Below are 27,358 nucleotides of genomic sequence, written 5' to 3' on the forward strand. Positions count from 1 at the left end.
TCTGGAACCGCGTGACCACTACGGTCGCAGGTTCGAATCCTGCCTTGGGCATGGATGTGTGTGACGTCCTTAGGCTAGTTAGGTTTAAGTAGTTCTAAGTTCTAGGGGACTAATGACCTCAGAAGTTGAGTCCCATAGTGCTGAGAGCCATTTGAACCATTTTCTCTGTTTCCCTCACCAGGTGTTTTGAATACATACATTTACACATTTATATTTACAGAGATAATTCTTGGATACGGAGTGTATCCGAATATTATGCTAGTGATTGTACAAAATAAATATTGTAGTACCTCACATATTCACATTCCAACAAACAACAACTCACAGAAATCCATTTGTGTTGTAAATAAATAAGGAAAAATTACACTACAAAATGAAAGCGGGAAAAGACGGCAGCATTACATTTCGTGTTCCTGTGTTCAGCAGAGATTGCTTCCGGCTGGCGTTGCAAGTAAATCAATATTTTGTCCAATCGCCCTTTGCCCTCTGTTAGAGTGTCACAATATCTTCATACTGAGCGTCGATGACGTCAAATAATCCATCATCGCTGCCATGGTTATCTACAGACAGATAAACGATGGCCAGTCATCTGCGTCTATAATTTCTATGTCTGAGCAACCTGGAACGTTAACAAGTGCTTCAACACCAATTTACCAGCAATATTTTCCATCAGTTCTTATTTTTCCAATCTTTTGTAGGGTATTTAACTTTTTGTCCATGAACACTACCACAGTCTTTGTTGTTATTTTACACTCGCAACAAATGGGTCAAGTAGTCGTCTGACACCACGTGAATTTCCCTGTATAGCAGTTGGCTGAATTTAAATCTCATGATTTTCGCTGTAGACTGTTGACATTATTACGTCTGGAGCACCAAATATTTTATTTGGTAATTAATTTTATCACATCAGGTTAGGGCGATTAGGCCCTCTTTCACATCGGGCCAGGGTTTCAGACATACACCGTTTCTTTTTTACATTAGTCACGTCTAAGTTGCCATGAGGCATTCATGCTACACCCAACTTATATTTAATTATGACTTAGGTAACTAACTAAAGTTTCTGTGCCTGGCTGAACTTTGATTTAACATCGTTTGCTTTCTCTTCATAATTTGTTTAAGTTTGTGCAAATCTTCCAGTAGGTTTCAGCATGTTTGAAGGTAGCTGTGTATCGCAGTGTTAACATCGCGCCGAGAAATAAATGTAATTCATGCTTGTTTTTGTAATTTCGAAGTGGTATGTGTTTCGAATGTGCTGTGGTTTCAGAACTGGGTTGCCTGGATGTAATGGTTTGACATTTCTGCCGTGCACTAAATGTAAAACACATGTTCGTTTCACAGAGGAAAAGGAACTGACCTTTGAAATTCCATTAAAAATAGCAGAATGGACCACATACGTAGAGACTGCAGAAAGTAGATCACAATCGTTGTCCCACGCTGAGATCATTCCGCAACAAGCCAGACGCACTGTAATTTATGTTCTGAGACACAGTCCTGCTGCGGTGCATATAACAGGTTCATCGGAGTGTGGGGGTGAAATAACGCGAAAATTGGAAATGTGTTTCAACGTCGAGGAACGCGACTCAGTACAATTCTTGTACTTAAAACGTCTAAATTACATACAAACCAACAGTAAACTGTGCCGATATAAGGACCGAATTCAGTGTTCCGTCCTGCCGTTATGAAATGGTGTCAACAAGTTGAGGAAAGACGCCAGACGTGAGTGATTCCGATTGGAAAAGCTAGTAGTCTGCATCGCCACCGACCACAGACGACAACGACAAGGCAATCGAGGGCCTCATTCACAGCAGTCACATACTTTCCGACAGTGTTTCTGGAACTGCCTCGTGACCAAGGATCGTAGTTCTATCTCCGAGGGTTTCGACGACTGGAAAAACGTTCGGACTCTTGTTAACAAGGACATGGAGACCATACTGAAAAATATTTTACGTGTCTGTGTCAGTTTTAAGTGTATTACAGCAATAAATGAAAGGTAGTTGGCCTGTCAAAATAATGTGGAACTTACATTTTGAATTCTCATCATACTAAAAATGTTCTGATGGTATTTTCAGATATAATAATAAAGCAACATAATATTGGAGTAAAATAAATATGTTTATGAATTTCAGTTATTCGTGTCCAAAGAATCCAAGAAAATTTTCCATTGCTAGGATGAAAAACGTAAAAAAATGTGTTTCAGACCTGATGTCACGTATATGCTACATGCCCTAATATTATGTTGAATCAAATTATTATTTAAATTTTTATTTTACTTTCACTTTGTCCCAGAAAAACGCACTGGCTGTGAATATAAATTTTTCATTCACAAAATCTGAGCGGAGGACCGAGGATATTAACAACTGACAAGAATTTCAATGTGGTACATAGTATCAAAATGATAGGAGAGGCCAGGGTTAGTTAGCATAAGGGACTACTTGGCACATAGTTTCTGACACTGTGGACTTGGAGTGCAGCCATTGTGCTACTGTCGCGTGCAAGTAAAAGTGGATCATCTTCTGTAACTTCAGGCTGCTCGAAAATCCCATGAAGAAAGGACCCTATTTCGTGGTTATTCTAACTACCGAGTAAATTTTTTCTTCGTAAGCTTATTTGTCCTGGTAAACCTGTAGATCGAATTGAGGAACTACTAATGGCTGTTTTCGAAACAGTGGTTAACTACGGTTGCATGCGTGTATGACAATACGTTGTTTCAGGATTTTGGGGTTCTGTGTTATTAATTGGTTGTTGATGTCACCGTGGGGGTAGTTGGCAGTTTTACATATGAGGTCAGTTGGCATCCCTATGACCACTCGCTCGCCCCGCACCTATGCCAACTAATACCTCGATTGCCGTTTTGAAATAAGAACCAGGTTCAATAAAATATGAATAAATTCACATCTTCCCATAAAATATTCGCTCTTTCCCCATGGCTTATTCGCACGTTCCCCATGGCACACCACGACAACCGCATAACCATGGCTGAGAACGGTTTACTGCTATCTAACAGAGAGTCCATCGAAGATAGTATAGTGATGAAGGGATGAATAAGGAGGGAAAGCCAAAAAGTGTGACTTGGCTAAGGTGGACAAGTTGAAGAAGATAATATCGATATGAATTTTCGGACGACGGACAATTAGACATTAGTTATGCCTAAAGTGACGACAGGTTGTCTGTCTTAACGACAGTTCATTTGTTGAAGAACCTCTCCATTACGAAGAGCTTTCGCCCTTAGTCCCCACTCAGAATATATGTGAGGGTTCTCATTCAGAAGTTACCAAGAACCATGGAGAACCTTAAAAAGATGCAAAGATGAGAGGTTGCAGGGCACTTTCACTTCTGATACAGTGTCATGCTGCATACTGTTCCTAGGGAAGATGACCTTTATTACTTAGTTGCTGCACTGGATACCATATGACTTCATTCATATGAGATGGTTGACGCTCTTGCTTGTGTGCTCTAGTGAATGAATAGTGCTAAGCTTTACCTGTATTCAAAGGAAGAGGGTGCCAATTAATTGAACGCAATAAAAGCGTACGGCAGCTGAGGGACGAAGAGAGCGTTTTTTCTGCACAACCTGGGTGAAAACGTTTGTGAACTGCCCAGTCCCTCAGTCTCATTGGGCAGACACAATGGATGACGCCGCGCCCAGGTATGCTGACTAGCGTCGAGGAGTCGCTGGAGGTATGTTCAGAGCACTGATGACCGGCATTAAAGCAAAGAACGGGGCCCTGTTGGGCAGGTAGCTGATATGACGGCTGTGAGTTTCTGTGAATTTTTGTGGGACATGTCAGTGGTGCCCAGGCATCCACAGTCTGCTGTTGTTGTTGTTGTGGTCTTCAGTCCTGAGACTGGTTTGATGCAGCTCTCCATGCTACTCTATCCTGTGCAAGCTTCTTCATCTCCCAGTACCTACTGCAACCTACATCCTTCTGAATCTGCTTAGTGTATTCATCTCTTGGTCTCCCCCTACGATTTTTACCCTCCACACTGCCCTCCAATACTAAATTGGTGATCCCTTGATGCCTCAGAACATGTCCTACCAACCGATCCCTTCTTCTGGTCAAGTTGTGCCACAAACTTCTCTTCTCCCCAATCCTATTCAATACTTCCTCATTAGTTATGTGATCTACCCATCTAAACTTCAGCATTCGTCTATAGCACCACATTTCAAAGGCTTCTATTCTCTTCTTGTCCAAACTATTTACCGTCCATGTTTCACTTCCATACATGGCTACACTCCATACAAATACTTTCAGAAATGACTTCCTGACACTTAAATCTATACTCGATGTTAACAAATTTCTCTTCTTCAGAAACGCTTTCCTTGCCATTGCCAGTCTACATTTAATATCCTCTCTACTTCGACCATCATCAGTTATTTTGCTCCCCAAATAGCAAAACTCCTTTACTACTTTAAGTGTCTCATTTCCTAATCTAATTCCCTCAGCATCACCCGACTTAATTCGACTACATTCCATCATCCTTGTTTTGCTTTTGTTGATGTTCATCTTATATCCTCCTTTCAAGACTGCATCCATTCCGTTCAACTGCTCTTCCAAGTCCTTTGCTGTCTCTGACACAATTACAATGTCATCAGCGAACCTCAAAGTTTTTATTTCTTCTCCATGGATTTTAATACCTACTCCAAATTTTTCTTTTGTTTCCTTTACTGCTTGCTCAATATACAGATTGAATAACATCGGGGAGAGGCTACAACCCTGTCTTACTCCCTTCCCAACCACTGCTTCCCTTTCATGTCCCTCGACTCTTATAACTGCCATCTGGTTTCTGTACAAATTGTATATAGCCTTGCGCTCCCTGTATTTTACACCTGCCACCTTTAGAATTTGAAACAGAGTATTCCAGTCAACATTATCAAATGCTTTCTCTAAGTCTACAAATGCTAGAAATGTAGGTTCGCCTTTCCTTAATCTTTCTTCTAAGATAAGTCGTAAGGTCAGTATTGCCTCACGTGTTCCAGTATTTCTACGGAATCCAAACTGATCTTCCCCTAGGTCGGCTTCTACTAGTTTTTCCATGTCTGTAAAGAATTCGTGTCAGTACTTTGCAGCTGTGGCTTATTAAGCTGATTGTTCGGTAATTTTCACATCTGTCAACACCTGCTTTCTTTGGGATTGGAATTACTATATTCTTCTTGAAGTCTGAGGGTATTTCGCCTGTTTCATACATTTTGCTCATATTTGTGAAGGCACGAGGCTCTTAGCAAGTTTGTGGCCATTTTCTGGAAAGTTCGAAATGGACGCAACAAGGGAGATAACGATTTTTTTTTATGGACGGCTGTGGTTCCATCCAGGTCATGCTTTTAGCAAAGACGCGGCATAAACGCGTGGGAAAGAGACAGCAAAGCTGAATCTTTTTTCTTTTTGTCCCAATTAATTTTTAAAGCGACCGGTTGGTCAAATCTGTGTATATGCAGAGCAGGGGGCGATCTCCCAGCTTCGAATGCCATGCTCCACCTCGTGACTGGCTTGTGCTAAAGTGGGAGTAGTCTAAGCATGTAACTGTGCTATGCTACTGAGCTGGCGAGGAAAGCTGAGAGAAAGCTAAGAACTCACTCTTGTACTGGCGCTTCACTGGTAAAGAATGGCAGGTCTTTCCCTAATTGGTGAGACTTGCGCCACTTAGAGGCTGTCCCCATCACTATCTGAACCGTCAAAGGTACTGCTTCTGAAATCATGCACACAATGAGTGATGCATGGGTGTACTTATTTGTTTTGTGTGGGCTGTCTAAACTTCGACATGTTCCGTCACGCATAGTCATGTCACGGAGTCGAATTGGTTTGGCAGACCAGCAAACGGGTCCACCTGCACACCGGAATCCACTGGAGTTTCAGAGGCTCATAGCGAAGTACTCGTGGGGAAGTACCTGCATTCCGAATTAGCCGAACGCGAGACCGCGTATTTGCATATTTCCGGGCTCGCGCTTTTAATAACAGATTTTCGCTGTCGCCGAGCGCATCGTGGTGTGATGTTTTAGTGAAGTACCGTCTCTGACCAGCAGAAGGGTAAAGTATTCGCTGCTATAGCGTTAGTCTCCAATATATGCTTCTCAGCAACCTGTTCTTTGGAACCATATTTTTCTTTATGGAATAGCAGAGAACAGATGCTTGATAGTAGTTTTGAGGCCATACCGCGGAATCACATGTTTGAAGTCAGGTAAAGCGATTAGTTGTGGTTAGGGTCGTGTGTTGATCCCCAGCTGATCCCTTTGCTCACCATAGACCCCATGTTTTTGAACGCATTTGTTGAATAAAAAAATGTTTGTGTGGCGTTTCTTCAGCCATCTTCTGTCATGTGATGTTAAGAGTGAATAAATCAACTGTTATTCATATCACAACTCCTCCCAGTGTTCTGATTAACAGTATGTTTGCCATTTAATTGAAGTCTTGATTGTAATTGGAAGTCGGAAGCTTGCAAAGAGGTCAGATCGAAAATACAAACAACGAATCGCCCACAATCTCACGGGCCTCCCTGATCACCCAGAATTTCATGTAAATGACGTAGTTTTAGTGAAGTACCGTCTCTGCTAGTACACTGGCAAGATTACTGAGCCAGGTGGCCCATTTGGTTACGGCCCTGGATTCGCATTTGGGAGTTCTGTGTTCCAAATCCATGTCCAGCCATCCTGATCTACGTTTCCCCTGACTGCCCTAAATCTCTCCAGGCAAAAGTCGGGATGGTTCCTCTGAAACATTTCAAGTTCCCGCTTCATTTCTGATTGCGTCGATGTCGACGGTACGTTAAATCCTGATCTTGCTTCCTTCCTTCGCAGAAAAATTGCCGAAGCCAGTGACAGCGGAATTATCCTGAACACCATGGTCATGTGGCCAGACGAGGATGGTTCGGTTGGACTTGACCAAAGTAAAACCACGGAAAAATCAACCCACCTGTTGAAATAAACGTACACCCAACTTCAATATTTGTGGTTGATTTAAAATACTGAACTAATTCTATCTGAATAATTTTAGGTAACTACAATAATAAGCAGAACTAATTTTTCTTGAAGAATCCTTGTTTACTCATACATTTAAGTTGAGACTGATGTTTCTACATTCAAGAAGAATTTTTTCAAATATTATACAGGGTTATTACAAATGATTGAAGCGATTTCACAGCTCTACAATAACTTTATTATTTGAGATATTTTCACAATGCTTTGCACACACATACAAAAACTCAAAAAAGTTTTTTTAGGCATTCACAAATGTCCGATATGTGCCCCTTTAGTGATTCGGCAGACATCAAGCCGATAATCAAGTTCATCCCACACTCGGCGAAAGCATTGTTGATGCGAGCTCGCAGTTCTGGCACGTATCTTGGTAGAGGAGGTTTAAACACTGAATCTTTCACATCACTATGCGTGAAACTTGCCCACACGCGTTCAACCATTTCTTCGCTCACTGCAGGCCGACCCATTGATTTCCCCTTACAGAGGCATCCAGAAGCTTTAAACTGCGCATACCATCGCCGAATGGAGTTAGCAGTTGGTGGAGCTTTGTTGAACTTCGTCCTGAAGTGTCGTTGCACTGTTATGACTGACTGATGTGAGTGCATTTCAAGCACGTCATTCGCTTTCTTGGCTCCTGTCGCCATTTTGTCTCACTGCGCTCTCGAGCGCTCTGGCGGCAGAAACCTGAAGTGCGGCCTCAGCCGAACAAAACTTTATGAGTTTTTCTACGTATCTGTAGTGTGTCGTGACCATATGTCACTGAATGGAGCTACAGCGAATTTATGAAATCGCTTCAATCATTTGTAATAGCCGTGTATCTTTAAAAGAAATTATTTTTTTGGGCTTCAAAAAGGTTACCAGAAATGTTGATGAACTAAATGTTTTTCCTCGAAAGATGTTAACAAAGAAATCTCCTCACCGCAATCCCCTCAGATTTAGTGGTACGATAGCCTAGTGGATATACAGTCTAAAACTGAACATAGATCAGGCATGGAAACAAGAAGAAGTTCTACTGCGTTGTGAAAAAGGAATCACAATAGAAACAGAGAATGCTCCAAGCCCAAGATGTGCAACATCGAGCCCCATGCAAGAACCACATCGTCGTGGTTGTTTGGTCACATTACTGGACTGTGAAGAGAGATATGCGTGTTCAAATCTTCCTCGTGCCCCCCCCCCACACCCCCACCTATTTTTCTTCACACAATTACGAACCGTCGGTCCGGTCACTGACGTGTCTGATCGCTGCATTCAAATTTGTGTGTGTGTGGTGTAAAGTCCGTTTGCAATGGACGTCGATTAATGTATAAGGTATAAGGAAGGGACCCATACGTACCTCCTATTTGTTCTACTCGAGTACCACACATTATGAGCCTTACGTTCAGTTTTGGAAATTTTCACTCTTGAAATCCTTTGTTGTGACATACTTCATATGTGTCTATTTGTTGTTTTTATTTCTCTTTGAGGTCTATGCGGCAGCTCGCCCTCTGTTATATTCATCACGTTTACTCGCGACGCTAATACACTCCTGGAAATTGAAATAAGAACACCGTGAATTCATTGTCCCAGGAAGGGGAAACTTTATTGACACATTCCTGGGGTCATATATATCACATGATCACACTACCAGAACCACAGGCACATAGACACAGGCAACAGAGCATGCACAATGTCGGCACTAGTACAGTGTATATCCACCTTTCGCAGCAATGCAGGCTGCTATTCTCCCATGGAGACGATCGTAGAGATGCTGGATGTAGTCCTGTGGAACGGCTTGCTATGCCATTTCCACCTGGCGCCTCAGTTGGACCAGCGTTCGTGCTGGACGTGCAGACCGCGTGAGACGACGCTTCATCCAGTCCCAAACATGCTCAATGGGGGACAGATCCGGAGATCTTGCTGGCCAGGGTAGTTGACTTACACCTTCTAGAGCACGTTGGGTGGCACGGGATACATGCGGACGTGCATTGTCCTGTTGGAACAGCAAGTTCCCTTGCCGGTCTAGGAATGGTAGAACGATGGGTTCGATGACGGTTTGGATGTACCGTGCACTATTCAGTGTCCCGTCGACGATCACCAGTGGTGTACGGCCAGTGTAGGAGATCGCTCCCCACACCATGATGCCGGGTGTTGGCCCTGTGTGCCTCGGTCGTATGCAGTCCTGATTGTGGCGCTCACCTGCACGGCGCCAAACACGCATACGACCATCATTGGCACCAAGGCAGAAGCGACTCTCATCGCTGAAGACGACACGTCTCCATTCGTCCCTCCATTCACGCCTGTCGCGACACCACTGGAGGCGGGCTGCACGATGTTGGGGCGTGACCGGAAGACGGCCTAACGGTATGCGGGACCGTAGCCCAGCTTCATGGAGACGGTTGCGAATGGTCCTCGCCGATACCCCAGGAGCAACAGTGTCCCTAATTTGCTGGGAAGTGGCGGTGCGGTCCCCTACGGCACTGCGTAGGATCCTACGATCTTGGCGTGCATCCGTGCGTCGCTGCGGTCCGGTCCCAGGTCGACGGGCACGTGCACCTTCCGCCGACCACTGGCGACAACATCGATGTACTGTGGAGACCTCACGCCTCACGTGTTGAGCAATTCGGCGGTACGTCCACCCGGCCTCCCGCATGCCCACTATACGCCCTCGCTCAAAGTCCGTCAACTGCACATACGGTTCACGTCCACGCTGTCGCGGCATGCTACCAGTGTTAAAGACTGCGATGGAGCTCCGTATGCCACGGCAAACTGGCTGACACTGACGGCGGCGGTGCACAAATGCTGCGCAGCTAGCACCATTCGACGGCCAACACCGCGGTTCCTGGTGTGTCCGCTGTGCCGTGCGTGTGATCATTGCTTGTACAGCCCTCTCGCAGTGTCCGGAGCAAGTATGGTGGGTCTGACACCGGTGTCAATGTGTTCTTTTTTCCATTTCCAGGAGTGTATATTCTTACCACATATTCTACAGTATACAGGGTGTTACAAAAGGTACGGCCAAACTTTCAGGAAACATTCCTCACACAGAAGGAAAGACAATATGTTATGTGCACATGTGTCCGGAAACGCTTACTTTCCATCTTAGAGCTCATTTTATTACTTCTCTTCTAATCTCATTAATCATGGAATGGAAACACACAGCAACAGAACGTACCAGCGTGACTTCAAACACTTTGTTACAGCAAGTGTTCAAAATGTCCTCCGTTAGCGAGGATACATGCATCCACCCTCCGTCGCATGGAATCCCCGATGCGCTGGTGCGGCCCTGGAGAATGGCGTATTGTATCACAGCCGTCCACAATACGAGCACGAAGAGTCTCTACATTTGGTACCGGGGTTGCGTAGACAAGAGCTTTCAAATGCCCCCATAAATGAAAGTCAAGAGGGTTGAGGTCATGAGAGCGTGGGGGCCATGGAATTGGTCCGCCTCTACCAATCCATCGGTCACCGAATCTCTTGTTGAGAAGCGTACGAACACTTCGACTGAAATGTGCAGGAGCCCCATCGTGCATGAACCACATGTTGTATCGTACTTGTAAAGGCACATGTTCTAGCAGCACGCACAGGTAGAGTATCCCGTATGAAATCATGGCGGTGAATCGAGGAAGTACAGCACATACTGACGAAACTAAAATGAGCTCTAACATGGAAATTAAGCGTTTCCGGTCACATGTCCACATAACATCTTTTCTTTATTTGTGTTTGAGGAATGTTTCCTGAAAGTTTGGCCGTACCTTTTTGTAACACCCTGTATATCACGACAATTTCCAAGACTACAGAAGGGGAACAGACATGTCAATGACAGGACGGGCTGTTCATAATTTGTGGAAAAAAATGGGGCACGTGGCAGATTTGAACACGAATTTCCCGCTTCGCCCACACAACCACGACGTCGTGGTTCTCGCAGTTCGCTCGACGTTGCACAGCTTGACCCTGGACCGTTCACTGTTTCCATTTTGATTCTTTTTTTAGAGCTCAGTATACTTCCTTTCTGTTTTCATGTTTGATCTGTGTTCAGTTTTTGAAAGGTTACCCACTGTCCCACTTTACCACTAAATGTGAAGGGGATTCCATGGGGAGTTTCCTTAGCATTTATCCCAGCGCATACAAGCTTCCGCTACCACGACCGTATGGCGATGCGAACTAACCCCACAGCTGGGGTTAATGGTTCAAATGGCTCTGAGCACTATGGGACTCAACTGCTGAGGTCATTAGTCCCCTAGAACGTAGAACTAGTTAAACCTAACTAACCTAAGGACATCACAAACATCCATGCCCGAGGCAGGATTCGAACCTGCGACCGTAGAGGTCTTGCGGTTCCAGACTGCAGCGCCTTTAACCGCACGGCCACTTCGGCCGGCTAGCTGGGGTTAGTTGGAACATATATATGTTGACAGTAACTGTTCTCGAAAGAACAGATACCGTTGATGACCGTGCAGCTTCTCTAGAATAAATTATAATTAATTGAAACCCTGAGCTGACGACTTGTGTTGTTGATATACCTCGATGAGGACAGCCGAAAATGTGTGCCCCGACCCGGACTGGAACCGGGGATCTCCTGGTTACATGACACACGCTTTGTCTATTTGAGTCACCGAGGACACAGATGAAGAGCGCGACTGTAGGGACTTATCCCTTGCACGCTTCCCGTGAGACCCACATTCCCAACTGTCCATAATCTACATACGTAATGTACCTAATGGACGTAGATCGTGGACAGTTGTGAATGTGGATCTCACAGGAAGTGTGCAAGGGATAAGTCCCTGAAGTCGCGCTCTTCAACTGTGTCCTCGGTGGCTCAGATGGATAGAGCGTTTGCTATGTAAGCAGGAGATCCCGGGTTCGAGTCCCGGTCAGGGCACACATTTTTCAGTTGTCCCCATCGAGATATATCAACAATACCTGTCGGCAGCTGAGGGTTTCAATTAATTGACATTTAGTTAGAACAGTTAGAAGTTTTTAGGAAAAGCCTTTTTGGACTTCCTAAACAAGTATTTACTTAGTGGTTTCCATATTTTCGTAGAAAAAAGTTGTGTCATCCGCCATATTCTCGAGAGTCTCTCCATGTATTGCAAAAAAGAACAGAAAAACCAAAAATCGTAATCCATGCCAACTATCCCCGGCTTCCCACAAACAACATTAAAATGATGTGAATGTACGTACAGGAAATTAAAAAAAATGTACAGGTACTGTAAAAAAAATAAAAGATTCGGATAACATATAGATTTGAGTTGATGAGGGCCGAATAAAGGAGCTTCCACTGTATTCTCGTTGTGTTAGTCTCTCTTTTGTGAAGCACAAACAAAAGATAAATAAAAGCACAGAAAGACGTAGATCTATTTTTCTTTAGAATCGCTTATACAACAAACAAATAAGGCTTCCATCTCACGAAAGGACTTCATATTTTTAGTTTTAATTTATTTGAACTCGTTCACAATCATTATCGTTGAAACTTTTTGCAGCAGTCTAGGTGATTTGTACAAAACAATGAGAAAAATTATAAAATCATGGATGTTTCTAGGTAACCTGGTAATGATATTTTAAATGGTCTAGCAGCTGACTTTCGCCACTATTATATTGTTTATATTCGATGTTGGATGTGAAACAAGGCTCTAGTCCGGGAGTGAGCTTTTATTGGTCGTCTAATGTCTCTGTAAAAACAGCCGCAAGCTCTGCGGTTACGGCGTTATGTCGCCTCTTGCTAAAGGAAGGGGGCGTGTCGCCTAGAAAATTAAATTGCAAGAAGCACTTGTGCAGTTTTTGCTCTGAGTAATGGATACATTAATAAGCGGTACACGTGGAGGCGCTAGGTCTAGTTGTGTTGTTCCTGCGCATACTCATATCTCGTTTACAAGACACATTGCGTTAGTCGAATCCATCATCTGCTTCGAATTTTACTTTTTTACGAGCTAAATCGTCCGCAGATATCGTCGCCTCATTACCATGTAAATCAATCATGGTACCGGAGACTAAGACACGATAATTTCTGTGGTCCAGCTATCTCTATTATTTCCGGCGACACATGAAGACATTGTGTGTCTCGTTTATCAAAGGATAACGCAATGTGGAGACAACTGTCAGCGAAGCAACGCAGTCTCTTTCCAATCTTCGCATATTTACGTGTACGACTCGGCCTGCGTTAATCCACGTGCATTGCGAACGATGGTGTCTCGTAGTAGCAATTGCAACTTACTGGCACGCCGCTAAGAGAATAAAATTTGGGCCTCTGAGCTCTGCTTTCTGCAAAACACAACGTAAGATTGTTCAATGTATCCAAACAAACAATAAAAAAACACATGACAGATGTATAACAGAACCTTTGACCATAAATGTAATAGACTGGCCCTGACGTCATTTTCGTGGCTCCAACATCTCCGGGGTAAAGTCACGTGAATGTTGGCAAAACATGTTTGCTTCGTGTTGCGCTTATGGCTGTACTCAGCGTTTTGTCGGGGAAATGGCTTTACATTTCACGTGTGTTTCTATGATAGTGCAGATGCGTTTATTGAAATCTGCTGAAGTGACTTTTATATGTTTTTTACGCTTGAAATAGAGTATCACGTAAATTAAAGTGTTGAAACCGATGCCTGTAAAGTCAGACTCATTTTACATTTTGGAAAGTATCTGTGATAATTCGGTTACAGAAGTAAGTATAATCGTTTCTCGTTCCTAGTCATAGGTCCCGGTGAGGATGAAAACCGAAGGCAGCTTTGGATACAGGCCCTGAAACGGAAAAACTTTAAGCCGTTTGCACATACGCGCCTTTGCTCGAAGCACTTCGCGGAGAAGTGTTTTGATAGGTTAGTTATTATGTACAATGTATATCTATAATTTGTATTTACAGTGTCTGTCATTTTTAAACCTAGGCTCCAAAATTATTTTCTGAAACAGCAAAGTCTCATCTTTCATCTAAAATATCAATTTCTTTAAACTGATAGTTTAAACTTTTGTAAAAATAGTGGGAACTGAACCTTTGAAGTGCACCTAAAATTGATACTCTAAAATGAACCTGCTCCTAAAGTAAACAATTTTGACACCTATAGTTGACATAATTCCCGTAGCCAATTTCTTTCATAAGTGACTAGAGCTCGAAACGTTGCGAATACAATGTTTAAAGTTTTGACACGAGCCCACTCTTACTGTTTAAAAGAATTTTAACGACGTTCATAGTAATTTCGTACCGCTCCCCACCAGAGTGGCGTTCGATGTATTTGTTAGATTTTATAAATGGTACTTTGAACAAATCCAGGTCAAATGTAGTTCTGGCATAATTTTTCACAAATAAAAAAGTAGTTTTTGTTGGAAGCGTTTGGCAGTCAGTTGAGAAATGTGGGGAAAATCCGATACAAACATAGGATCGCAGACCGCTGATTTGAAATCCCGCCACGTTTTGCCAACAGTCACGTGGTTTATGTTGGAGCCACACCAGCCCCATAGCTTCTGCACAGCAAGGCCAGTCTACTAGTATCTATGGTCGAAGAACAGAACGCAACTTCAGTGCAGCGCATGCATCACTACAATTCTCGGAAAAAGTACAGTATTTCAAAATTAAAAACTCTTTAAGAAAATCTTCCGGTAACTTTGCAAATTTAATTGGCTCAAGCCTTAAAAACGCATAAAAGCAGGTCGACCTGTAATCTAATATCAAAATTAACCTAGTTTTAGGTGACCCCAAAAAATGTGTTTTTTTTAAACAGAAATAAACCATGAACTTCGTACAACGCATTTACAGAAAAATTTACATTCGCAAAAGATGACACACAGGCTATGTGTCGAAACATGTTTATCTCAAGAAAATAAGAAAAGAAATACAGTGTGTTTTACAAAAGACAAAGTTGAAAAATCTAAATTTAATTTGCAAAGACTGAAGGAAAAGATGAACAGGTGCTACCATCCCAATAAAACAGTAGAATAGTTTCCCCAAAAGAAGGCCTGACAATTCATAATTCGGCAACACAGATTTCGTTGAAGTTATTTCTCATAAACTTAGTTTGAACGTTTATAATGGTGCACTTAGTTTCACAAGTGCTCTAGAGGATCTCTAATGTTCTCATGAATAACTTCATACCTCCGAAGTGACAGCAAACTATTACGCCTAACAAGACCTCTAAAATAATGTAAATTTTTTATTCAAACATTTCAGTCACTGTATTTTTCTAAAATGACGGCACGGTTGTCACATACTCGCAGACAGACTGCTACGCTAGCGCATTCACGCGCATCCTCGGATTCCGCCCGAATCGTCTGGGTCACGATCACAGATAAGCAGACCTGCCATCTAAGGTTAATAACGTACTGCCTCCAATCGTGATCATTTTTCACACATGTTTACTTATTCATTTACATAACTTCCTACAGCAAAATATTTGAAACCCAGTTCGAAAATAAACGAAATTTCCTCGTGATTATGCTAATTACAAAATTAAACCACTTGAAGCGCAAGTCTTTGATAGAAATACTTATACAAAGATAGTATCTACTTACCAACGTCAGTGTAACCTATCTTGGTTTTTACGAAAGACAGATTGGTTACAAGAATGCGAAAAATCACGAAAGAATTATGTGCCTAGTCAGAACGGGTAGCGCAATATTACTCAACATGTACACAGATATTAGCACATAAATTTTCCACGCTGAGACTGTTACACGTTTCTCAAAAAACTGTTTTGTGTTGTGATCTATAGTGTTGTATCTGTAGCCCAAAAAAATTGAAAAGTGCCTTTAATGTTACGTAGTAGCAAAACTGGGTACGAACTACATCGGTATAACTGCAGTCGACCCTACATTAAATAGTTTCAGAACTATCCATCAAACTTGCTAAACTATAAACAAGCGTAACAATAAAATGTGTAGACGCACTGGTAAACAATACAATAACGGACCGTAGTGTCACTTACAAAGACGTTCAGAAATGTATATTTCTGTAATGATGACAAAGATTACTTAACCATTTTATTTCACAGTTTATACATCCGATTAGTGCAAAATTTAGGAAAGTCTTCGACCGTAGAGGCGAAACACTTGACGCAGTGATGACCATCTTTCGAGTGCATTAATCTTTCATAGGTAATTAAATATTACTCGTTAGCCATCATAGAAAACAATAAATGTCAATCACGGACATCAGCACATAAAAATGCGGTGCAGTAAACAATATTAGAATTTCAAAAGGGCTATTAAATAACCATAACACCCAAACAAAACAGTCATTTATCCAACTGTCCGAAATCAGATTGTGCTGATTATCTTCAGCACTTCGTTAACAGCGTTTAGATCACTCTAACACATTGCTTCTGAATTCATTCATTTTTTGCTGATACTTTTGTGGATGCTCTCTCTGTTGACCTATTTCTGCCTTTCTGTACAATTACGGTCATACAGTGATCTTTGACAGTACCCTCTTCGCGTCTCACATGCTCTGATCCTCAACAGAAACACGCCAATACCGACAGCCCTACAGTGCTTTCATCCCTTTGCTTTGGCTTCCATTGTGGCAAAAGACTCTTATTGACATTGTGTCAGATGTTATTACTCACAATCGGTACAGTAACGTACGTCACTCGGATACTCTTGTTTACTTAATGCCCGAGACATTTTACTCCCTATCTAGACATGTATTAATTTTCATCATCAGTGCAAATTCACACACGAAACAGAATTATTATCCACATCTCTTAGAAACAAAGAACGATTATTAGTCTCAATATCAACCTGGATTTATTTTTATTTCTTCGCTATAAGACACGTTACTAGTACATTAGTTTCCCCAACATTACATTGAATTCACATTTTCGTGTACCTCCCTATCGTTCTCTGCAGATCCGTGTGAGCACTGTTCGTATATTTCTTGTCTACCGTGAAAGTCACAAACAACAGATAATGCCAGAGATGAAGAAAGGAAACTAGAAAGGCTGTACAACATGAAATTGTGCTTTCGTGTAAAAGTATAAAGCCTTCCATGAAACAACGACACTAAGGTAGGATTCTTAGTCACATTTACCAGTGATACATATACTATACCGCACCATTTACAATAGAAATTGCCAGTTCTAGAAATCATCTAAGATTACTCCAATCATTCAATGTCTATAAGACATTCTTGCTAAAGAGCGGAAGGCAACTTGACTTTTTTCATATTTGTATCGTTTGCTGTAACGTCAATCACACAGCCTCTGCTAAAAGATGATGTGTATGTGTTCATTTATTTTTTTCTTTTACGCCGTGTGTGTTCCTCTTCCCTTTCCCCTTATGTGTTTGTGTGTGTGAGCGTGTGTAACTGGGAGGTTACGAATGATTTGTACCGCTCCACTAAATGCAGGTGCAGAGCTTGGCAACTACTCACTGCCCCCCCCCCCCCCCCTGCACCTGACTGGATTACAGGCGAGCTCTGGAACAAGACTTGAGTGTTCGCTTGGGTGTACTAAGCCGTAGGCGTGCTTTGCTAGTTTTTATCTGATAAAATGGGCAAAGCATTCTGTTAAACGGTGTTGATTTGTGTTAGCAGTTAACTTCATGGTGTGATAATGCATAGCTTTCACGAGTTTTGTCTATCATGAATTTCTTTTCGGTAAATTGGCGTGGTTCATGATTTTCTTGTGGCCTTGCATTGGCGTGAGAGAATGACCATTAAACCTTGGATCCTGTCATAATCTTACTGTAGTAAAGATGAGGGATGTTACTAGCAAACTGTTTCGATGTTCTTACTATCAGGGGATAGCATTCTACTTATTCATTTTCTGTAATTTTAACGATTTTCTTTCTGTAAAATGACTGATTTTTGGCCATCAGCCCTTCACGTGTCACTTAGTTCACAGTTACCGTCTCTTGGTAATGTTCACCGAATAGATATTTTCAGCTGAAGTCAACGGATTCCTATATCCCGATGTGTTAATTGATTGTTTCGTGGCATTGAAGACGTCGAGCATGAGGTGCACAAGAGAGACCAGGTGAGCTTTATAGGGCCACAGAAAGTAAAAAGGAAAAAGCAAGCAAGAAACAAAAAGATCCAAGGGTATTAGCTTTAGTCTAATGACACAGTTCACAGATACAACAGAAAGTAGCTTTCACCATGTAATCATGTTATCAACCTGACAATCTTAAACTGAAACCCCAATGACTTCTTCACTAATAGGCAAAAATTTTATTTACGGTAAAGACCCCTTTATACAGCGAACAAAATACTCTGTGTCTGTAACTATGCGTACAGTCAATAAATGTTTAGAATTGTTTGTATTCGTCTTCAGCACAGTGTTGAAACGTAAACGTGAGTTACTTGTTATGCTCTTCTTCTCTCGTGCTTCTACGACGGACTTAAAGGACGTGGCACTGTTCGGTAGCCTTCATAGTCTCGTTTTAAGAAGGCTGACTGGATGCCATCCTGACTGCTGGTGCCGCTAGCAGGCCGCATTCAGCTGCATTTCCACTGCAGACGTGGCATAATTCCCTTCTACGGCTGTACAGTTCTACATCTTCGGAATTTATTGTCATTCCAATGATTTAGGCTAATTGATGGAAAATGTACCAAGTTGCAGTATATCTCCCACCACAAAAGATGACCTACAGTTACCAAACACTTCCTAAAATACTTATGCGTGATCCTTAGAGAGTCATCATCAACAACTTGTCACATTATAGCAGACTGAATGACATACCTCTCCACGCTAATATACACTCCTGGAAATGGAAAAAAGAACACATTGACACCGGTGTGTCAGACCCACCATACTTGCTCCGGACACTGCGAGAGGGCTGTACAAGCAATGATCACACGCACGGCACAGCGGACACACCAGGAACCGCGGTGTTGGCCGTCGAATGGCGCTAGCTGCGCAGCATTTGTGCACCGCCGCCGTCAGTGTCAGCCAGTTTGCCGTGGCATACGGAGCTCCATCGCAGTCTTTAACACTGGTATCATGCCGCGACAGCGTGGACGTGAACCGTATGTGCAGTTGACGGACTTTGAGCGAGGGCGTATAGTGGGCATGCGGGAGGCCGGGTGGACGTACCGCCGAATTGCTCAACACGTGGGGCGTGAGGTCTCCACAGTACATCGATGTTGTCGCCAGTGGTCGGCGGAAGGTGCACGTGCCCGTCGACCTGGGACCGGACCGCAGCGACGCACGGATGCACGCCAAGACCGTAGGATCCTACGCAGTGCCGTAGGGGATCGCACCGCCACTTCCCAGCAAATTAGGGACACTGTTGCTCCTGGGGTATCGGCGAGGACCATTCGCGCCCCAACATCGTGCAGCCCGCCTCCAGTGGTGTCGCGACAGGCGTGAATGGAGGGACGAATGGAGACGTGTCGTCTTCAGCGATGAGAGTCGCTTCTGCCTTGGTGCCAATGATGGTCGTATGCGTGTTTGGCGCCGTGCAGGTGAGCGCCACAATCAGGACTGCATACGAACGAGGCACACAGGGCCAACACCCGGCATCATGGTGTGGGGAGCGATCTCCTACACTGGCCGTACACCACTGGTGATCGTCGAGGGGACACTGAATAGTGCACGGTACATCCAAACCGTCATCGAACCCATCGTTCTACCATTCCTAGACCGGCAAGGGAACTTGCTGTTCCAACAGGACAATGCACGTCCGCATGTATCCCGTGCCACCCAACGTGCTCTAGAAGGTGTAAGTCAACTACCCTGGCCAGCAAGATCTCCGGATCTGTCCCCCATTGAGCATGTTTGGGACTGGATGAAGCGTCGTCTCACGCGGTCTGCACGTCCAGCACGAACGCTGGTCCAACTGAGGCGCCAGGTGGAAATGGCATAGCAAGCCGTTCCTCAGGACTACATCCAGCACCTCTACGATCGTCTCCATGGGAGAATAGCAGCCTGCATTTTTGCGAAAGGTGGATATACACTGTACTAGTGCCGACATTGTGCATGCTCTGTTGCCTGTGTCTATGTGCCTGTGGTTCTGACCCCAGGAATGTGTCAATAAAGTTTCTCCTTCCTGGGACAACGAATTCACGGTGTTCTTATTTCAATTTCCAGGAGTGTATGTTGTGCAACTCTTTTCGTTTCCGTATAACTTCTGGGTCCTAGATCAGTACAATCCTGTTGATATTCAAGACATTATTACCAAATCGTCGCCTGAGAATGTGCCCTTTCAGTTTGCTCCTTTCATTAGTCGCATTGGTCCATGAAGTATTTTTCTTCCCAATTCAGAGACCTGTTAATTCGATATTCGATCTACCCATCTATTATTTAGACTTATTTTATACAATGCATTCCGAATATTCCATTATCTTCCTGCCTATATTGGTCTTTTTTTAATTTCTATATGAGGCCAGATTCATTGCAAATGTGCTTAGATGTGTGAACTTTCATCACTATGGTACGTTGCGAATTATTCTGTATCCTTGTCTCATGTATACAAATTCTAACGGGTACAAGGGCTTATATTTCTATTGGTGACAGAGGACGATGTACTGAGCATCATTACATCAGTAATTACGCCACTTTCAGACTAATAATTACAGATACTACGAGTGCTATGTTTTTAAGTTGAGTAGTAGCTACAAGTGCATGTGCAAATTCAAGCCTTTAATGCTTATTTTTCCCTGTACCGCAGGTCAAGTGTTGAAGAGTGGATGCGTGGACCGGACGCCGAATGGTAAGCTATACGGAAAGGGGTAGTTCAGTTACGGGTCAAGTTACGACCTTGCAGAACACATCAGGAAGTAAATTACATTACTTGTTTGTAGGAAGACTGTTCAATGAAGAGAAAACGAGAACAATCAACACACTGACGAGTGGACTTACTGAGGTGCCACACATAACAACATCTGTACTTACGAGTATATGCGTTACATCCTGTATAAACTGAAACATTCCTTTTGGCCACCTTCGAAGCTCCTATGGCATCGAACTATATCAAACTTGCTGCTGTGGCCAGTATCCATATACTCCTTGCTATATTCTGTAGAAATTACACGATGTATTGCGTTGTCGAATTAAGTGGAGACGTTTATTGGTTGAGGTGGAACAATTATCTGGATTGCTGGTAATGTAGAAGAAGTTCAAACAGCGTCGTCAGCTTCGGTTTGATACCTGAGACGAGGTTACACTTATTACCACAACAATGTCGACTATTAAAAGCCCTGCCGTAGTCCATCTAACTTCATAAAGCACATAAAACATCTCTCTCAAATTTGCCAGAAAATATCTGCGTAGAAGGAGGGAATGGTTGATGGGACACATTCTGAGACACCGAGGGATCACTAGTTTCGTACTGGAGGCAAGTTAGGGGCGAGGTGGTGGGTAAAAATCGTAGAGGGAGACGAAGAGATGAATAAAGTAAGCAAATGCAGAGGCTTGCATAGGACGGAGTAACATGGAGAACTGCATCAAACCAGTCTTCGGACTGAAGACCGCTACAACAACAACACGAACATATTAACAGGAACAGTAAAACACAGTGCTGCATAACTGTAGTAGTCAACCTGGGCTAGTGTGGTATTGGAGGGCCTGTATGTCAATTTCATGAAGCAGTTTGCACCTCATGAAATCGGTGAGGCAGCCTGCAGATCTTGTGGGGTTGATGTATCAGTTAATTCTGGTCAAGTCCTTTACTTTTATCTGACACCATCTCCAACTAGGTAATGTCTCTAGGCTGTGTACTAAGGAATATTTTTACCAAACATATCCACCCTCACTAATGTGAAAAGCTCGCAGAAAAAAAGACTTACGTTTCTAAGCAGAATTCGATGCCTGCACACGGGAATAATATTTCGAATGCTTTTTAGGCTATCAGTAAGGGGAAAGTAGATGTGCTGATCACCCAAGATCACTAACTTCAGATTCCGAAATGCTAATAACTAAAACAAGAACAACACGAACTACCGCTCAGAGGGCCTAAAATTTTTTGCATCAACCCCACAAGATCTGCAGGATGCCTCATCGATTTCGTGAGCTGCAAACAGCTACACGAAATTGACACATAGGCCTTCCAGCACCACCCTAGACCAGGCTGACTACTACAGTTATGCAGCACTGTGTTTTAATGTTCCTGTTAATATGGTCGTGTTGTTGCTGTTGCGGTCTTTAGTCCGAAGACTGGTTTGATGCAGCTCTCCATGCCACTCTGTACTGTGCAAGCCTCTGCATCTGCTTATTTTACTCATCTCTTGGTCTCCCTCTACGATTTTTACCCACCACCTCTGCCCCACTTGCCTCCAGTACGAAAGTAGTGATCCCTTGGTGTCTCAGAATGTGTCCCATCAACCATTACCTCTTTCCACGCAGACTGTGTCAAATATTTATCTTCTGCCCAGCTGTATTCAGTACCTACTCATTAGTTACGTGATTTGCACATTTAATTTCCAATATTCTTCTGCAGTACCGCATTTCAGAAGCTTTCAACCTCTTCTTGACTAAACTGTTTATCGTCCATGTTTCACTTACATGCATGGTTACGCTGCATACAAATACTCTCAGATACTTCTTAACACTTTAATCAACGTTCTCTTCTTCAGAAACGCTTTCCTTGTCATTGTCTACATTTCATATCGTCACAACGTCCGCCGTCATCATTTATTTTGCTGCAAAAGGAGCAAATCTCATCCACTACTTTCAGAGTCTCGATTTTCAGTCTAGTCCCCTCAGCTTCGCCTCATTTAATTCGACGTTCCTGTTAATACCTATAGATAACAGCGCACTAATCCGGTTTGGGACCACGTCATAGAATAAGCACGTAAAGTGGTGAGAATACGTGAAGGATAAAGCTAACGTAAAAGATAATTATCGTCAGACATTTGATGTCCACTACGAGTCACAGGACTGTTCCCGATATATACACGATGCCGTGCGATGCTGTTCGCCCATGTATTATAATGCCAACTGCCCAGCGCCCATTAGTTTGCAGTATCATTATCTTCTTATTTTCTGGAAATTAGGGAAAAATGTCCCTTGCTCCATCTGTCATCCATTAACATTCTACGGGTTCCGCACAGCTTCATTTATAACTCGTTATAATTGGTAATTACGCTTGTCTCTCCGGACTTTTCCCTGATCCATTTATTGTTTTCGCTGTCTCATCTAAGCCTTTCCAAACCGCATTGCTCAAATACTACTTGGACAGCCATCAGGTGTTTATTAATTTCCTCATTTACCATACACAGCTCACATAAGTGAACACTGGCAACACAAACTGATTGTAACCTTTCTTCTTCAGGCACTCACGAAGTTAACACAACAGAGCAGTTTTACGATTCAAGCTATTTCTTTTCCTATCTATCATAGTTTGTTCAAAATTAGTTTAAGATTGACACTTCTGTGGGGGGTTAATGGATGTGAGCGAGTTCTTTTCTTGTAGAGGCGGTGGTTTAGCATAGAAGATGTAGGCAGCCTGTGGTAACAAACCAACATCTAGGCTGGACAGGCGTATGTGAGGTGCCCATGGGAGTCGGGCAGCGGCAGAGGTCAGCGACCCACGCTGGGATGGCAGGTGGATAGTAGCGAGCCTCACTTCTTACGTCAATGCGGCGTGACGCCGAATTTGCTAGCTGTGCATTGCTCGGCTCCGTAGAGGCTCAGGAGGTAAACATCAGCTCTCGTACCTGCGGTCGGAACGAGCTGACGCCTGACCCCAGCAATGAACGGTGGTGGCCCAGGAATGGACCTGGGACCGGTTATAACACTGCAACCGGATTTACGTAGCTTGTGCAGTCGAATACCAAATTTGGTTTGTTCTGTACTATGCCCCAACAGAACAAATAGTCCTGTCACGGAAAAGCCACGTATAACACTACCGTCCTCTACTGTTATACCATAACCTCAAAGCTGGAGGCAGTTCGTATCATAAAATAATTTTTATTCAAACAACTATTGTATAAAGAAGCAGAGCAGTGTTACCCTCTGAGAGGAACTTTGTTCTGTTGACCGTGTTGTATTTAAGGGAGGTGGCTTATCGGAAATAAAAGTCAAAATTACGTAAATATTTTAACAGTAACAAACAATGTTTTACCTATCTACACTCTTCAAAGAATAAATAAAACGGTCGCCAGCCTAATTAGGCAAGAGAATGAGTAACATCCTTATTCAAGAACTGAAAATAAGTAACTTCAATGGGCAAACACAGCTTATACTTTTGTCACTCGAGAATGCAATGAACTCTGACACCTGCATGTGTTCACGGTACGGTTGGATCTGACAGAGCAGAACAAACTATTTGCATGAATATAACAGATAACAAAACACACTATTACCCTGAGGACTTAGTCAAACTGAATGGTCTCAATAACGCTACTATTAATATTCACTATAGAATCGTAAATTGGACATAGGTTTAGTATTACTTTCCAAACAAATTGTTATCTGACATGAAATATGGATATGGTTCACAGCAACTTTAGTTACTGCACATAGATTAATTCTCTCACTACCAAACATCTTTCTACTTAGAATGAAAATTAAATGGAGTTGACTAAGAAATTACTTCTCACTGTCCTTTTAATAAAGAAGTTACTGTTTTCATAGATAGTGGTTTTTCTGTTACTTGTTACCTAGCATAGGCACAATAGACAAACTGTTGATCCTTTTACAACATTTATATGCCCTTTTAATACACAAGACGAACCAAATATTGTACAGAAACTGACATGAAGAGCAAGAGTAATTGAAACTTTCTATAATTAAGTAACTTTGTTCCTTTGAACTACTTTCAATGGAGGGGGGCCCTTAATCTTGACCACTGTGGCAGAGCAAACTAAACACACTTTCATTACGTCAGTGAAACACTTAGCAAGCATGAACATATAAATCTCAACAGTTGCAGTGCTGAACTTTTACTGCACTGAAACACAAATTTCAGATATTTCTAAGATCCTTTCAACGAACAATATTAATTTTAGCACACTCTAATGCTATATTAATTTTAATATGCCTTGAATAAAGGACACTCGGTAAACACTTTAGCGTGGGAGGGACCCTAAGTGGATATGTGACTGAGGATAAATCACGGTAGGTACAAGAGTTCAGTCAAATTTTACCTTATATTTGGGTACACTATAACATCCTATGAGCTGATCCTTCACTGTACATTACTATAATGTTCCATTACAGTGATTGCCCGATGTGGTGGCGATTGCATGTTGGTAGGTGGATTTGCAGGTAGAGTTGCTGGAATCTGTCATTTTTTGGTGGCGATGATAGGTATCAATTCCATCCATCCGAGGCATTGGAAAGCGGCACGGAAGCCTCTCTCGGCACCAGCACAATATACAACTTTTACAAGAGCAGTTGAGAGTTTGGTAGCTCGTCCCGGACTGACTCTTGACTCCACCTTTTTATCCACGACCACCACATTTTCCGCATCTGACCATGCCTTGTGCCTGTTCCGCTGCACCCCTTATAATGTATTAATGTAAGGAGAATAGATGCTGAATGATGAATGTATGAATGCAGCTTGCCGCTGACTTTGTGTAATGTCTTGTCTGTACAGACGTGTATCTGTTGCCTTTAAGATCCCTTCACTTTCACACATAAATCTATACAGTAAAGTAAGGGCCTCCCGTTTTGTCTTTAGGCTGATCCGTCATAAGACAGGCGAAAAATTAGACTAACAGAGGATTATTAGTATTTTCTCTAATTTCATTCGCTCTCTCTCTCTCTCTCCTTTATCTATGTACAGTTTTAAATATAATATTTCATTACATGAAATCAGTCCAATAGAATCTCTGGTGGAGCCCTTCGTCTTAGTATTCAGCGGCTGGCTTGCTGTAAAAGATCTTTACATTTATTATTATTGTTAAGCGCTGCTTTCAGTTGGGAAAATCAATCGTTTGAACAATTCGTTCCTTTTACGACAGATTTCGAATTCCAGATGTGTACGAAGCCTTTTTGGACGATTTAACAAAGACTCGGTGATTGCAGGTTCTCTTCGACACAGCTGAAACTTCCCCACTAATTACAGGGCCAACGCGATCATCATTGATTCAGACAAAGAACTCATTCGTTCATTCACTCCAGAATAAAAGGGTCACAAACCTTATTTATGAAGGAACTTGTATATTCAATCCATCTCCATTACATGTCCAGATTTCTGTTTGTTCCAAGTCTTAATTATTTTCCGTTTACAGTTTCTTTATCTTCAAACAACCCGCTAGTGGCACAAATGTTAATAGCTCGCTTTAGCGCGAAGAAAAGCAAATATGTCTCTTTTAGAAACCCGTCAATCTTTCAACAGATACTTCCGAAGCTGTCCTTGTTACCAGTCTAACAACCTTGGAGAATACATATATGTATCTCTGTTATTCCAAAGAATAAACGCACTAGAAAATACTTTGGCGTCGACGAGCTGTCGCCGCATATGTTACTAGAAAATCAGATCAGATACTTTTCCAAAGTAAATAAATGTGGATGGTTTGATTGACAATGATTAATTGGTGCGTGGTAGAGGGTAATTTTCCGTGGGGAGATTACACCCTCCCCTCCAGGACTAACTCAGCCCTTCCTGCAGTTCATATTTTTCAAAAGACTAGACTAGTCAGCGAAACAGGTTCGAAGTTAGCTATCGTTTGACTATACTCATCATTCCCGAATTTATATTTACACTATCTCAAGTGTTCAACCAGCTTGGGCTCAGACACTGGGTCTTTATTTCTTGAATCTGCGCTATTTCATTTCAGTACAATAATTTTCTCACTCGTGCCAATTTTCCCATTATGGACCTGCAGGTCAGAGGTTGGTAAGGGTAGGATATGGTCTAACTTGCACTTCGGATGGCAATAACCAATACCTATTATCACCAAGGTGGTTAATGCGATCGACGAGCTTACCCCAACTAGGATGAGCAGGTGCAGATGCTCGGTATGGTCTGTCAGATACAAGAGTGAGTACGCTGTGTTCAGCTGGCAATAAGCAGGCGTGGTACACGATAGCACGCTCAGAACACTGTGACATCAGCGAAATGCTGCGTATTGCTTTGGATGAATCACAGTGATTTTCATAGCTTCTGACTAAGACTTTTTAATAATGTTCTAACGTGGTATTTAGTTTTCATTCGTTTCGTATTATCTGTGATTTAAAATTTGCATTCAGCGAAAGACTGCGTAGTGTTTACATACTTCTGGTCACATCTATCCGCTATGAACCGTTACGTATTGTTTGGATATACTACACCACCTTTCATAATTAACTGATAGTGTCTGTTTAAGACTGCTGTTGAAAGGTGTCGTTCTTTTTAGTTTCATTCATTTCGTATCCTCTGCTAACTAAAACTTATGTTCTGCGAACATCCGTTTGCTGTTTACTTTGTTGTCTTTTCATACGTGCCCGCGGCGTATAAATGAGCAGCACAACTCACCAAAAGATAAGTTTTCACTAATTTACTACTGTTTAAGTGTAATTTTTCAGTTTACTATAAAAACAGCTTTATGTGTGGTCATTG

Source organism: Schistocerca cancellata, chromosome 8, assembly GCF_023864275.1.
Source record: "Schistocerca cancellata isolate TAMUIC-IGC-003103 chromosome 8, iqSchCanc2.1, whole genome shotgun sequence".
NCBI classification, from domain to species: Eukaryota; Metazoa; Arthropoda; class Insecta; order Orthoptera; family Acrididae; genus Schistocerca; species Schistocerca cancellata.